Here is a 16,285-nt window from a genome sequence, read left to right as displayed (position 1 = left end):
TCTATCCTGCAGAGACCAACCTTCCATCTCTATCCTTCCATCTCTATCCTCCAGAGACCAACCTTCCATCTCCAACCTTCCATTTCTATCCTCCAGAGACCAACCTTCCATCTCTATGCTCCAGAGACCAACCTTCCATCTCTAACCTTCCATCTCCAACCTTCCAACTCTATCCTCCAGAGACAAACCTTCCATTTCTATCCTGCAGAAACCAACCTTTCATCTCTATCCTCCAGAGACCAACCTTCCATCTCTATCCTCCAGACCAACCTTCAATCTCTATCCTCCAGAGACCAACCTTCCATCTCTATCCTTCCATCTCTATCCTCCAGAGACCAACCTTCCATCTCTAACCTTCCATCTCTATCCTGCAGAGACCAACCTTCCATCTCTAAACTTCCATCTCTATCCTGCAGAGACCAACCTTCAATCTCTATCCTCCAGAGACCAACCTTCCATCTCTAACCTTCCATCTCCAACCTTCCAACTCTATCCTGCAGAGACCAACCTTCCATCTCTAACCTTCCATCTCCAACCTTCCAACTCTATCCTCCAGAGACCAACCTTCCATTTCTATCCTCCAGAGACCAACCTTCCATCTCTATGCTCCAGAGACCAATCTTCCATCTCTAACCTTCCATCTCTATCCTCCAGAGACCAACCTTCCATCTCCAACCTTCCATCTCTATCCTTCCATCTCTATCCTCCAGAGACCAACCTTCCATCTCTATCCTGCAGAGACCAACCTTCCATCTCTATCCTCCAGAGACCAACCTTCCATCTCTATCCTCCAGACCAACCTTCAATCTCTATCCTCCAGAGACCAACCTTCCATCTCTAACCTTCCATCTCTATCCTCCAGAAGCCAACCTTCGAACTCTATCCTCCAGACCAACCTTCCATCTCTATCCTCCAGAGGCCAACCTTCCATCTCTATCCTCCAGACCAACCTTCAATCTCTATCCTCCAGAGACCAACCTTCCATCTCTAATCTTCCATCTCTATCCTCCAGAGACCAACCTTCAATCTCTATCCTCCAGAGACCAACCTTCCATCTCTAACTTTCCATCTCTATCCTCCAGAGACCAACCTTCCATCTCTATCCTGCAGAGACCAACCTTCCATCTCTATCCTTCCATCTCTATCCTCCAGAGACCAACCTTCCATCTCTATCCTCCAGAGACCAACCTTCCATCTCCAACCTTCCATCTCTATGCTCCAGAGACCAACCTTCCATCTCCAACCTTCCAACTCTATCCTCCAGAGACAAACCTTCCATTTCTATCCTGCAGAGACCAACCTTCCATCTGTATCCTGCAGAGACCAAACTTCCATCTCTAACCTTCCATCTCTATCCTGCAGAGACCAACCTTCCATCTCTAACCTTCCATCTCTATCCTGCAGAGACCAACCTTCCATCTCTATCCTCCAGAGAACAACCTTCCATCTCTATCCTCCAGAGACCAACCTTCCATCTCTAACCTTCCATCTCTTTCCTCCAGAGACCAACCTTCCATCTCTAACCTTCCATCTCTATCCTCCAGAGACCAAACTTCCATCTCCAACCTTCCATCTCTATCCTTCCATCTCTATCCTCCAGAGACCAACCTTCCATCTCTATCCTTCCATCTCTATCCTGCAGAGACCAACCTTCCATCTCTATCCTCCAGAGACCAACCTTCCATCTCTAACCTTCCATCTCTATCCTGCACCCCCCCCCCCCGCAGAGCCAACCTTCCATCTCTAACCTTCCATCTCTATCCTGCAGAGACCAACCTTCCATCTCTATCCTCCAGAGAACAACCTTCCATCTCTATCCTCCAGAGACCAACCTTCCATCTCTAACCTTCCATCTCTTTCCTCCAGAGACCAACCTTCCATCTCTATCCTCCAGAGACCAACCTTCCATCTCTATACTCCAGAGACCAACCTTCCATCTCCAACCTTCCATCTCTATCCTTCCATCTCTATCCTCCAGAGACCAACCTTCCATCTCTATCCTTCCATCTCTATCCTCCAGAGACCAACCTTCCATCTCTATCCTCCAGAGACCAACCTTCAATCTCTATCCTTCCATCTCTATCCTGCAGAGACCAACCTTCCATCTCTATCCTCCAGAGACCAACCTTCCATCTCTATCCTCCAGAGACCAACCTTCCATCTCTATCCTCCAGACCAACCTTCAATCGCTATCCTCCAGAGACCAACCTTCCATCTCTAAACTTCCATCTCTATCCTCCAGAGACCAACCTTCCATATCTATCCTGCAGAGACCAACCTTCCATCTCTATCCTTCCATCTCTATCCTCCAGAGACCAACCTTCCATCTCTATCCTCCAGAGACCAACCTTCCATCTCCAACCTTCCAACTCTATCCTCCAGAGACCAACCTTCCATCTCTATCCTCCAGAGACCAACCTTCCATCTCCAACCTTCCATCTCTATCCTCCAGAGACCAACCTTCCATCTCTATCCTCCAGAGACCAACCTTCCATCTCCAACCTTCCATCTCCAACCTCCAGAAACTCCTTACCATGCTCCTTACCATGCTCCTTACAATGCTCCTTACCATGCTGCTTGGTCCTTTTTTGGTGGGTGATTCTGTCACGGCTGTTTGAAGGATCGGACCAAAATGCAGCGTGTTTGTAGTTCCACATCTTTATTTATTTGTGAAACGTAATGCAATACACTAAATACTTGAACTAACAAAAACAACAAACCGTGACGCAGAGAGAAAACACACTACTCAAAAATGTAGCACCACCCACAAAAACAGGTGGGATAAACATCAACTTAAATATGACCTCCAATTAGAGACAACGACAACCGGCTGTCTCTAATTGGAGATCATACCAAACAAAACCAACATGGAAATACAAAACTAGAAACTGAACATAGAAATACAAAATATAGACAAACACCCCCTGTCACGCCCTGACCTACTCTACCATAGAAAATAACAACTTACAATGGTCAGGACGTGACAGTTGTTGTGTTACAAGATGTGATTCAAATGGGTTTAATTGTCATTGTTTGTCAACAATCTACACAAAATACTCTAAAATGTAATTTTTTTTTAACATTTGTAAAAAAATGGTATAAGTATTCAACCCCCTGAGTGAATGCACATTAGTGACACACCCTGATCTGTTTCACCTGCCTTGTGCTTGTCTCCCGGTGTCTCCTATTTTCCCCATTATCCCCTGTGTATTTATACCTGTGTTTTCGGGTTTGTCTGTTGCCAGTTCGTCTTGTTTTGCCAGGTCTTACCAGTGTTTTTCCTGTTTTACCAGTTCTCAAGTTATTGTGGAAAAGGTCAAGGGTTTTGAATACTTTTAGAATGCACTGTATACAACAACACCTCCCCCATAAGCATTCCTGTCTCTTCTATAGATGTTACAGTGGGGGAAAAAAGTAGTTGATCCCCTGCTGTTTTTTGTACGTTTGCCCACTGATAAAGAAAGGATCATTCTATAATTTTAATGGTAGGTTTATTTGAACAGTGAGAAACAGAATAACAACAAAAATATCCAGAAAAACGCATGTCAAAAATGTTATAAAATGATTGGCATTTTAATGAGTGTCACGGTTGTCGTCGGGAAAGGAGGACCAAAACGCAGCAGGGATGTGGATGCTCATCTTGATATTTATTTATGAAATAAAGTGAACACCAAAATAATAAACACGGAAAACACACAAACAACCAAACAGTCTTGTAAGGCTCACACACGCAAAACAAGAGACAATCTCCCACAAACACTAAACCAAACACATACCCATATATAGGACTCTCAATCAGAGGCAACGAGAAAGCACCTGCCTCCAATTGAGAGTCCAACCCCCCATTAACCTAAACATAGAAATACAACAAACTAGACTAAACATAGAAATACATAGACAAGGAACAGTGCCCAAAAACCCCTGGAATACATAATTCAAATACCCTTCTCCAAAAACACCACCCCGAACCACATAAAACAAATCTCTCTGCCACGTCCTGACCAAACTACAATAACAAATAACCCTTATACTGGTCAGGACGTGACAATGAGGGAAATAAGTATTTGACCCCCTCTCAATCAGAAATATTTCTGGCTCCCAGGTGTCTTTTATACAGGCAACGAACTGAGATTAGGAGCACACTATTAAAGGGAGTGCTCCTAACCACAGCTTGTTACCTGTAAAAAAGACACCTGTCCACAGAAGCAATCAATCAGTCAGAATCCAAACTCTCCACCATGGCCAAGACTAAAGAGCTCTCCAAGGATGTCAGGGACAAGACTGTAGACCTACACAAGGCTGGAATGGGCTACAAGACCATCGCCAAGCAGCTTGGTGAGAAGGTGACAACATTTGGTGTGATTATTCGTAAATGGAAGAAACACAAAAGAACTGTCAATATCCCTCGGCCTGGGGCTCCATGCAAGATCTCACCTCGTGGGGTTGCAATGATCATGAGAACGGTGAGGAATCAGCCCAGAACTACACGGGAGGATCTTGTCAATGATCTCAAGGCAGCTGGGACCATAGTCACCAAGAAAACAATTGGTAACACACTACGCCGTGAAGGACTGAAATCCTGCAGCGCCCGCAAGGTCCCCCTGATCAAGAATACATATACATGCCCGTCTGACGTTTGGCAGTGAACATCTGAATGATTCAGAGGACAACTGGTGAAAGTGTTGTGGTCAGATGAGACCAAAATGGAGCTCTTTGGCATTAACTGAACTCGCCGTGTCTGGAGGAGGAGGAATGCTGCCTATGACCCCAACAACACCATCTCCACCGTCAAACATGGAGGTGGAAACATTATGCTTTGGGGGTGTTTTTCTGCTAAGGGGACAGGACAACTTCACCGCAATGGACGGGGCCATGTACCGTCAAATCTTGGGTGAGAACCTCCTTCCCTCAGCCAGGGCATTGAAAATGGGTCGTGGATGGGTATTCCAGCATGACAATGACCCAAAACACAAGGCCAAGGCAACAAAGGAGTGGCTCAAGAACAAGCACATTAAGGTCCTGGAGTGGCCTAGCCAGTCTCCAGACCTTAATCCCATAGAAAATCTGTGGAGGGAGCTGAAGGTTCGAGTTGCCAAACGTCAGCCTCGAAATCTTAATGACTTGGAGAAGATCTGCAAAGAGGAGTGGGACAAAATCCCTCGTGAGATGTGTGCAAACCTGGTGGCCAACTACAAGAAACGTCTGACCTCTGATTGCCAACAAGGGTTTTGCCACCAAGTACTAAGTCATGTTTTGCAGAGGGGTCAAATACTTATTTCCCTCAATAAAATGCTAATTATTTAATAAAATTTTTGACATGCGTTTTTCTGGATTTTTTTGTTGTTATTCTGTCTCTCACTGTTCAAATAAACCTACCATTAAAATTATAGACTGATCATTTCTTTGTAAGTGGGCAAACATACAAAATCAGCAAGGGATCAAATACTTTTTTCCCCCACTGTATATCCTTGTATTGCTACTGATGTATCATCAAATGAATTATCCAAGTGAGTCTCAGAAATGGCTAATATATGAATGTTATCTGATGTTAGCAAGTTATTGATTTCATGAACCTTATTTCTAAGGCTACATATATTAATATGGACTATGTTCAGCCCTTTCCTGGGTAGCTGATCAGAGATAGACATTATATGGAAAATAACAAACAAGCAAGAGAAAAAATATACATTCAGCAGTCTATTAATCAATTGGTGTTTGTGTGTGTGTGTGTTTGTGCTGAGGGGTTGAAGCCACGAACCAATAGGCTTGGTTCTCTCATCCCTTCCAGGCTTCTGGGAGGGAGGGTGGACAATGAGCCTGTCATAGCAGATGTAAGCAATGTCCCCACGCGCTCTGGCAGCTTTCATGGCTGGGATAATTATTTTCTACCCTGAAGCGCACAGCTACAGGATAGTCCTCATTGAGAAAGATATATGTTCCTCTCAAGTTCTTGGCTCATTCCAGAACAGCTACCTGGTCATTGAACCTCATAAACTCAACCACTATCTGCCTGGGTCTGTCAGCTGGGCCGGTGTTCGGTTTTCCAGTCAATTCCAACACACCACCTTACTTGACAAAGTGATGTCAATACATTATCTGTACGTCTTTTGTTTCCTGCACAGAGCAACAAGATGGGTAACAGCCAGCACATGGAGAAGGGGCTGCGGCGGAGCTTCTCTGCCCTGGAGGAGGTGGACTCATGGAGAAGGGGCTGGGGCGGAGCCTCTCTGACGTGGAGGAAACGGGGGGGGGGGGGGGGGGTCAAGATTCACAACAGTCACAGATCAACATCCTTCCATCCAAATGTTCCTGAGGGAAGAGAAGAATAACATTCGACATTTCTAAGATACATGGCATGTTGCTAAGATACAGGGCATGTTGCTAAGATACAGGGCATGTCGCTAAGATACAGGGCATATCGCTAAGATACAGGGCTTGTTGCTAAGATACATGGCATGTTGCTAAGATACAGGGCTTGTTGCTAAGATACAGGGCACGTTGCTAAAGGTGTGTAGTTAGTTGCTAATATTGTCTTCACATTCATGTAATTGTTCAGATATTACTGTTATGTACATTTTATAATTTGTAAACATTCTCAGTCAGTTGATCTTATCAGGGCTTGTGGAAAGACAATAGATGCCCTGGCTAAATGGAAGACCTGTGAGCTCGTCGGACCCTGGAGGTGGAGTATACTGAACCACTTGTACTGGGCAACCTCAACCTGGACCTCAAACCCCTGGAGAGGAGAAAGTCTGTGACCAACCATGTGCAGGATGTCCACACACGATGGTGATGAGTTCCCCAACCGCCAGCATCAACCCCTTCATCGATGAAGAGGTCGGGGTTTAAGTAAACAGATTTCTGTACTTCTTCTTCTTCTTCTCTTTGTTAATTTGATGCATCACTGAATGTTGAGTCATCGCTGTACATTTCTATTCTATAGGCACTATGGCATGTGAAAAACTGAGACTGGTCAAGGATGTGGACAAGTTTAGTCACTAATACCAAATGTTCTGCATCATAACATTCCAGAGTCTGATACTCAAGATTCCAACAAAGAATGTGGTCTACTCATCCCTTGGAATGTTATGCAGGTATGTACCTGGAATGTTATGGAGGTATGTACCTGGAATGTTATGGAGGTATGTACCTGGAATGTTATGCAGGTATGTACCTGGAATGTTATGGAGGTATGTACCTGGAATGTTATAGAGGTATGTACCTGGAATGTTATGCAGGTATGTGCCTGGAATGTTATGGAGGTATGTACCTGGAATGTTATGGAGGTATGTACCTGGAATGTTATGCAGGTATGTACCTGGAATGTTATGCAGGTATGTACCTGGAATGTTATGGAGGTATGTACCTGGAATGTTATGGAGGTATGTACCTGGAATGTTATGCAGGTATGTACCTGGAATGTTATGCAGGTATGTACCTGGAATGTTATGCAGGTATGTACCTGGAATGTTATGCAGGTATGTACCTGGAATGTTATGCAGGTATGTACCTGGAATGTTATGCAGGTATGTAGCTGGAATGTTATGCAGGTATGTTATTGGAATGTTATGCAGGCGTGTACCTGGAATGGTATGCAGGTATGTTATGGGATGTTATGCAGGTATGTACCTGGAATGTTATGCAGGTATGTACCTGGAATGTTATGCAGGTATGTTATTGGAATGTTATGCAGGTATGTACCTGGAATGGTATGCAGGTATGTTATTGGAATGTTATGCAGGTATGTACCTGGAATGTTATGCAGATATGTACCTGGAATGTTATGCAGGTATGTACGTGGAATGTTATGCAGGTATGTACCTGGAATGTTATGCAGGTATGTACCTGGAATGTTATGCAGGTATGTTATTGGAATGTTATGCAAATGTGTACCTGGAAGGGTATGCAGGTATGTACCTGGAATGTTATGTAGGTATGTACCTGGAATGTTATGCAGGTATGTACCTGGAATGTTATGCAGGTATGTTATGGGATGTTATGCAGGTATGTACCTGGAATGGTATGCAGGTATGTTATTGGAATGTTATGCAGGTATGTACCTGGAATGTTATGCAGGTATGTTATTGGAATGTTATGCAGGTATGTACCTGGAATGTTATGCAGGTATGTTATGGAATGTTATGCAGGTATGTTATTGGAATGTTATGCAGGTATGTACCTGGAATGGCATGCAGGTATGTTATTGGAATGTTATGCAGGTATGTACCTGGAATGTTATGCAGGTATGTTATGGAATGTTATGCAGGTATGTTATTGGAATGTTATGCAGGTATGTACCTGGAATGTTATGGAGGCATGTACCTGGAATGTTATGCAGGCATGTACCTGGAATGTGATGCAGGTATGTACCTGGAATGTGATGCAGGTATGTACCTGGAATGTTATGCAGGTATGTACCTGGAATGTTATGCAGGTATGTACCTGGAATGTTATGCAGGTATGTTATTGGAATGTTATGCAGGTATGTACCTGGAATGGTATGCAGGTATGTACCTGGAATGGTATGCAGGTATGTACCTGGAATGTAATGCAGGTATGTTATTGGAATGTTATGCAGGTATGTACCTGGAATGTTATGCAGGTATGTACCTGGAATGTTATGCAGGTATGTACCTGGCATGTCATGCAGGTATGTACCTGGAATGTCATGCAGGTATGTTATTGGAATGTTATGCATGTATGTACCTGGAATGTTATGCAGGTATGTACCTGGATGTTAAGCAGGTATGTCCCTGGAATGTAATGCAGGTATGTGCCTGGAATGTTATGCAGGTATGTTATTGGAATGTTATGCAGGTATGTACCTGGAATGTTATGCAGGTATGTACCTGGAATGTTATGCAGATATGTACCTGGAATGTTATGCAGGTATGTTATTGGAATGTTATGCAGGCGTGTACCTGGAATGGAATGCAGGTATCTACCTGGAATGTTAGGCAGGTATGTACCTGGAATGTTATGCAGGTATGTTATTGGAATGTTATGCAGGTATGTGACTGGAATGGTATGCAGGTATGTTATTGGAATGTTATGCAGGTATGTACCTGGAATGTTATGCAGGTATGTTATTGGAATGTTATGCAGGTATGTACCTGGAATGTTATGCAGGTATGTTATTGGAATGTTATGCAGGCATGTACCTGGAATGTTATGCAGGTATGTACCTGGAATGTTATGCAGGCATGTACTTGGAATGTTATGCAGGTATGTACCTGGGATGTAATGCAGGTATGTACCAGGAATGTGATGCAGGTATGTACCTGGAATGTTATGCAGGTATGTACCTGGAATGTTATGCAAGTATGTACCTGGAATGTCATGCAGGTATGTTATGGAATGTTATGCAGGTATGTACCTGGAATGTTAAGCAGGTATGTTATTGGAATGTTATGCAGGTATGTACCTGGAATGTGATGCAGGTATGTACCTGGAATGTGATGCAGGTATGTTATTGGAATGTTATGCAGGTATGTACCTGGAATGTTATGCAGGTATGTTGTTGGAATGTTATGCAGGTATGTACCTGGAATGTCATGCAGGTATGTTATTGGAATGTTATGCATGTATGTACCTGGAATGTCATGCAGGTATGTTATTGGAATGTAATGCCTAATGTAAAACCTAACCTTAACCCTTAAACCTAACCTTAACCCTAAAACCTAGCCTTAACGCTAAACCTAACCTTAACCCTTAAACCTAACCTTAACCCTAAAACCTAACCTTAACCCTAAAACCTAACCTTAACCCTAAAACCTAGCCTTAACGCTAAACCTAACCTTAACCCTTAAACCTAACCTTAACCCTAAAACCTAACCTTAACCCTAAAACCTAACCTTAACCCTAAAACCTAACCTTAACCCTAAAACCTAACCTTAACCCTATAACCTAACCTTAACCCTATAACCTAACCTTAACCCTATAACCTTAACCCTAAAACCTAACCTTAACCCTATAACCTAACCTTAACCCTATAACCTAACCTTCACCCTAAAACCTAACCTTAACCCTAAAACCTAACCCTAACCCTAAAACCTAACCTTAACCCTATAACCTTAACCCTAAAACCTAACCTTAACCCTATAACCTTAACCCTAAACCTAGCCTTAACCTTAAAACCTAACCTTAACCCTAAAACCTAACCTAACCTTAACCCTAAAACCTAGCCTTAACCCTAAAACCTAACCTTAACCCTAAAACCTAGCCTCCCCCGCCGAACCCTAAAACCTACCCCCCCCCCCCGCCTTAACCCTAATACCTAGCCTTAACTCTAAACCTAACCTTAACCCTAATACCTAACTTTAACCCTAATACCTAACCTTAACCCTAAAACCAACCGTAACAGTAACTCTAATCTTAGCCCTAAACCTCCTAGAAATCTTTTTGGACCTTGTGGGGACCAACAAAATGTCCCCAGTTGGTCAAATTTTTGTTTGTTTATGTGCACAAACACACGCACACACAGAGTCCTAACTGTTGCCCTGTATAGCCCGAGACTAATCAGATGAACTGGCGATATGTCGACGTGTGTGTGTAGTATACTGTGTGTGTGTGTGTGTGTGGTATACTGTGTGTGTGTGTGTGGTATACTGTGTGTGTGTGTGTGTGTGGTATACTGTGTGTGTGTGTGTGTGTGGTATACTGTGTGTGTGTGTGTGTGTGGTATACTGTGTGTGTGTGTGTGGTATACTGTGTGTGTGTGTGTGTGGTATACTGTGTGTGTGTGTGTGGTATACTGTGTGTGTGTGTGTGTGTGTGTGTGTGTGTGTGTGTGTGTGTGTGTGTGTGTGTGTGTGTGTGTGTGTGTGTGTGTGTGTGTGTGTGGTATACTGTGTGTGTGTGTGTGTGTGTGGTATACTGTGTGTGTGTGTGTGTGGTATACTGTGTGTGTGTGTGGTATACTGTGTGTGTGTGTGTGTGTGTGGTATACTGTGTGTGTGTGTGTGGTATACTGTGTGTGTGTGTGTGTAGTATACTGTGTGTGTGTGGTATACTGTGTGTGTGTGGTATACTGTGTGTGTGTGTGTGTGTGTGTAGTATACTGTGTGTGTGTGTGGTATACTGTGTGTGTGTGTGTGTGTGTGTGTGTGTGTGGTATACTGTGTGTGTGTGTGAGTATACTGTGTGTGTGTGTGGTATACTGTGTGTGTGTGTGTGTGTGTGGTATACTGTGTGTGTGTGAGTGGTATACTGTGTGTGTGTGTGTGTGTGTGTGTGAGTGGTATACTGTGTGTGTGTGTGAGTGGTATACTGTGTGTGTGTGTGAGTGGTATACTGTGTGTGTGTGTGTGTGTGTGTGTGTAGTATACTGTGTGTGTGTGTGTGTGTGTGTGTGTGTGTGTGTGTGTGTGTGTGTGTGTGTGTGTGTGTGTGTGTGTGAGTATACTGTGTGTGTGTGTGTGTGTGTGAGTAACCATAAGGCCTTTCAGAAGGTGATTATAGATTAGTGGGTGCTAATACTGACCACTATTAGTCTTATTCTCATCAACGTGACACTTTTCTCAACAGAGAGAACAATAAACAAAGAAACAAATGGATAAACAGTGCTGCTGGTACTCACTCTAAACAGATCAACAGACAGGGAGGAGAATGGGAGAGGGAGAGAAACAGAGACCAACAGGGAGATCGAGGGGGAGAGAGGGAGGGGAGGAGAAGGGGAGAGGAGAGAGAGAAACAGAGACCAACAGGGAGATCGAGGGGGAGAGAGGGAGGGGAGGAGAAGGGGAGAGGGAGAGAAACAGAGACCAACAGGGAGCTCGAGGGGGAGAGCGGGAGGGGAGGAGAAGGGGAGAGGCGAGAGAGAAACAGAGACCAACAGGGAGATCGAGGGGGAGAGAGGGAGGGGAGAGGGAGAGAGAGAAACAGACCTACCCTCCTGTTCGATACTCAGTCTGCAGTATGCAGCTGACCCCTGCAGCGCTGCCTTCTCATTGGTCAGAATGTTCAGCATCTGCCTCAGTGCATCCTGGGAAATAGAGTCAGACACACCATGACCACCACCTGAACAACTCACAGCCCAGATAGAACCAGACCGACAGGGCCTATTTATAAAAAAACCCTCTCAGGCCTCACTCCCCCCCCCCCTATCTGAGATATCTACTGCAGCCCTCATCCTCCACATACAACACCCGTTCTGCCAGTCACATTCTGTTAAAGGTCCCCAAAGCGAACACATCCCTGGGTCGCTCCTCTTTTCAGTTCGCTGCAGCTAGCGACTGGAACGAGCTGCAACAAACACTCAAACTGGACAGTTTTATCTCAATCTCTTCATTCAAAGACTCAATCATGGACACTCTTACTGACAGTTGTGGCTGCTTTGTGCGATGTATTGTTGTCTCTGCCTGTCATAAGCGTCATAATGATCGGACCAAACTGCAGCGGGGATGTGAATCATCTTCTCGATTTATTAAATAAATGAACACTGAACAAAAGCACGAGGAAAAACAGCCCAGTAATACATGGAACAACCACCCACAAAACACAAGAGAAAATAAACCCACTTAAATATGGCCTCCAATTAGAAGCAATAATAACCAGCTGCTTCTAATTGGAGGTCGTTCCCAAAACTAACATAGAAATAGACATACTAGAAAACCCACATAGAAATAGAAAACATAGAACATAAACCAAAAACACACTAAACAAACACACCCCCTGCCACGTCCTGACCAAACTACAATAACAAATAACCCCTTTTACTGGTCAGGATGTGACACTACCTTCTTGCCCTTTGTTCTGTTGTCTGTACCCAATAAAGTTTGTACCATGTTTTGTTATTACCATGTTGTTGTCATGTTGTGTTGCTACCATGCTGTGTTGTCATGTGTTTCTGCCTTGCTATGGTGTTGTCTTAGGTCTCTCTTTATGTAGTGTTGTGTTGTCTCTCTTGTTGTGATGTGTGTTTTGTCCTATATATATATATATATATATATATATATATATATATATATATATATATATATATATATATATATATATATAAATAATCTTAGCCCCCGTCCCTGCAGGAGGCCTTTTGCCTTTTGGTAGGCCGTCATTGTAAATAATAATTTGTTCTTAAACTGACTTGCCAAGTTAAATAAAGGTTAAATACAAGAATAAAAAATAAAAGAACAGAAAGAGATCAGTGAGGCTAGACGACAGAAAGAGGTCAGTGAGGCTAGACGACAGAAAGAGATCAGTGAGGCTAGACAACAGAAAGAGGTCAGTGAGGCTAGACAACAGAAAGAGATCAGAGAGGTTAGACAACAGAAAGAGATCAGTGAGGCTAGACAACAGAAAGAGGTCAGTGAGGCTAGACAACAGAAAGAGATCAGAGAGGTTAGACAACAGAAAGAGATCAGAGAGGTTAGACAACAGAAAGAGATCAGTGAGGCTAGACGACAGAAAGAGATCAGTGAGGCTAGACAACAGAAAGAGATCAGAGAGGTTAGACAACAGAAAGAGATCAGTGAGGTTAGACAACAGAAAGAGATCAGTGAGGCTAGACAACAGAAAGAGATCATTGAGGCTAGACAACAGAAAGAGATCAGTGAGGCTAGACAACAGAAAGAGATCAGTGAGGCTAGACAACAGAAAGAGATCAGTGAGGTTAGACGACAGAAAGAGGTCACCGAGGCTAGACAACAGAAAGAGATCAGTGAGGCTAGACGACAGAAAGAGGCCAGTGAGGCTAGACAACAGAAAGAGGTCAGTGAGGCTAGACAACAGAAAGAGGCCAGAGAGGCTAGACGACAGAAAGAGATCAGAGAGGCTAGACGACAGAAAGAGGCCAGTGAGCTTAGCTAACATTGCGCTGCTAGACTAGACAACAAACAGCAGCCATTATGGTCCGGTCCCACTAAAATACTTCTGTAGCTAGCCTAGTGCTAAATAAGAAACAACTGACCACATACAACAGGTAGAAGGCTTTCTCCGTCTCTATCTCTATCCTTTCATCTCTAGGCTGGGGAAAACACAGCTATGAGAGTACATAATAACATAATAACAGATAGACTGCGAAATGAACTCCTTCTCTCTCTACTAGTGAGCATTATCAGGCATTGCCTCTCTCTCACACACACACACACACACACACACACACACACACACACACACACACACACACACACACACACACACACACACACACACACACACACACACACGTAATCAGTGTATGGTTGAGCGTGTAATCCAGTGATTAGGATATCGGGAGAGTGTGAATTTTAAATCAGAGCATGTACAGACCAGCTGGCTGGAGTGTTTGTGGACATATTCAAATCTGTCCTAATCCCAGTCTGTTGTCCCCACTTGCTTTAATAAGGATGTCCACCATTGTTCCAGTACGCAAGAAAGCGAAGGTAACGGAACTAAATGACTCATGAAGAGCTTTGAGAGACTGGTCAAGGACCATATCAACTCCACCTTACCCGACTGTCTAGATCCATTACAATTTGCATACTGCACCAACAGATCTACAGATGATACAATCTCTATTGCACTCCACACTGCCCTTTCCCAACTGGACAAAAGGAACACCTATGTAAGAATTCTGGTCATTGACTACAGCTCAGATTTCAACACCATAGTGCCCTCCAAGCTCATCACTAAACTAAGGACCTTGTCTGGCTATGCACGTCTCCAACTCAATCATCAAGTTTACGACACAACAGTGGTAGGCTTGGTTACCAACAATGACAAGAGCCTACAGGGCGGAGGTTAGAGTCATGGCAGAGTGTTGCCAGGAAAATAACCTCTCTCTCTCAACGTCAACAAAACAAAAGAGCTGGTTGTGGACTACAGGAGACAGCAGAAGGAGTATGCCCCCATCCAAATCGACGGGCTTCAAGTTCCTAGGCGTGTACATCACTGAGGACTTGTTCCCACCACACCGCCTCTTCAACCTCAGGCGGCTGAAGAAATTCAACTTTCTACCGATGTACTACTGGGACCATTCTGTTGGGCATCGCCGCCTGGTACGGCGACTGTACTGCCCTCAACAGCATGTCTCTCACCTGGAGCACGCTGCCTGTCTTCCAGGACATCTACCACACTCGGTGTCACAGGAAGGCCAAGAAGATCATCAAGGACCTCAGCCGCTCGAGCCACGGCCTGTTCACTCTGCTACCATCTAGAAGATCATCAAGGACCTCAGCCGCTCGAGCCACGGCCTGTTCACCCTGCTACCATCTAGAAGATCATCAAGGACCTCAGCCACTCGAGCCACGGCCTGTTCACTCTGCTACCATCTAGAAGATCATCAAGGACCTCAGCCGCTCGAGCCACGGCCTGTTCACTCTGCTACCATCTAGAAGATCATCAAGGACCTCAGCCACCCAAGCCACAGCCTGTTCACCCTGCTACCATCTAGAAGATCATCAAGGACCTCAGCCGCTCGAGCCACGGCCTGTTCACTCTGCTACCATCTAGAAGATCATCAAGGACCTCAGCCGCTCGAGCCACGGCCTGTTCACTCTGCTACCATCTTGAAGGAGGAGACAGTACAGGTGCATCAAAGCTGGAAAAGAGAGACTGAAAAACAGCTTCTATCTCCAGGCCATTGGACTGTTAAAAAGATGAATAGCTAGCCAGTTCCTGCCTGGTACTCTGCCATGTACCTTATGGGGGGCAGTATGTACAAAAAGTGCTCTAATTTCTAAACGGTTTAACTTATATGGAGAAATTAAAGCACTTTTTTGTAAATAATGCCCCCATTTTAGGGGACCAAATGTATTGGGACAAAATTCACTTTTATGTGTATTAAAGTAGTCAAAAGTGTAGTATTTGGTCCCATGTTTCCTAACATGCAGTGATTACATGAAGCTTGTGACTCTACAAACTTGTTGAAGGCATTTGCTGTTTGTTTTGGTTGTGTTTCAGATTATTTTGAGCCCAATAGACATTAATAGTAAATAATGTATTGTGTCATTTTGGAGTAATTTTTATTGTAAATAAGAATAGAATATGTTTCTAAACACTTCTACATTAATGTGGACGCTACCATGGTTACGGATAGTCCTGAATGAATCGTGAATAATGATGAGTTTCAAGTTACAGACGAACAAATATCAAAACCCCAAGACATGCTAACCTCTCACCATTACAATAACAGGGGAAGTTAGCATTTGGGGGGGGGGGGTATAATATACAGTGGGCTCCAAAATTACAGTCAACCCTGACTGGCAATGCACAAAAAATACTTAAAAAATATAAACAATATAATTATAGAGATAAACTCAAAATACCAACATGTGAAAAATACTGTACTTTATTAATGCTTCAATGG

The sequence above is a fragment of the Salmo salar genome, chromosome 04 (assembly GCF_965601325.2).
Source record: "Salmo salar chromosome 04, fSalSal1, whole genome shotgun sequence".
In the NCBI taxonomy this organism is placed as follows: Eukaryota; Metazoa; Chordata; class Actinopteri; order Salmoniformes; family Salmonidae; genus Salmo; species Salmo salar.
The sequence above is the reverse complement of the archived record's forward strand: the minus strand, read 5'-3'. Positions refer to the sequence as shown.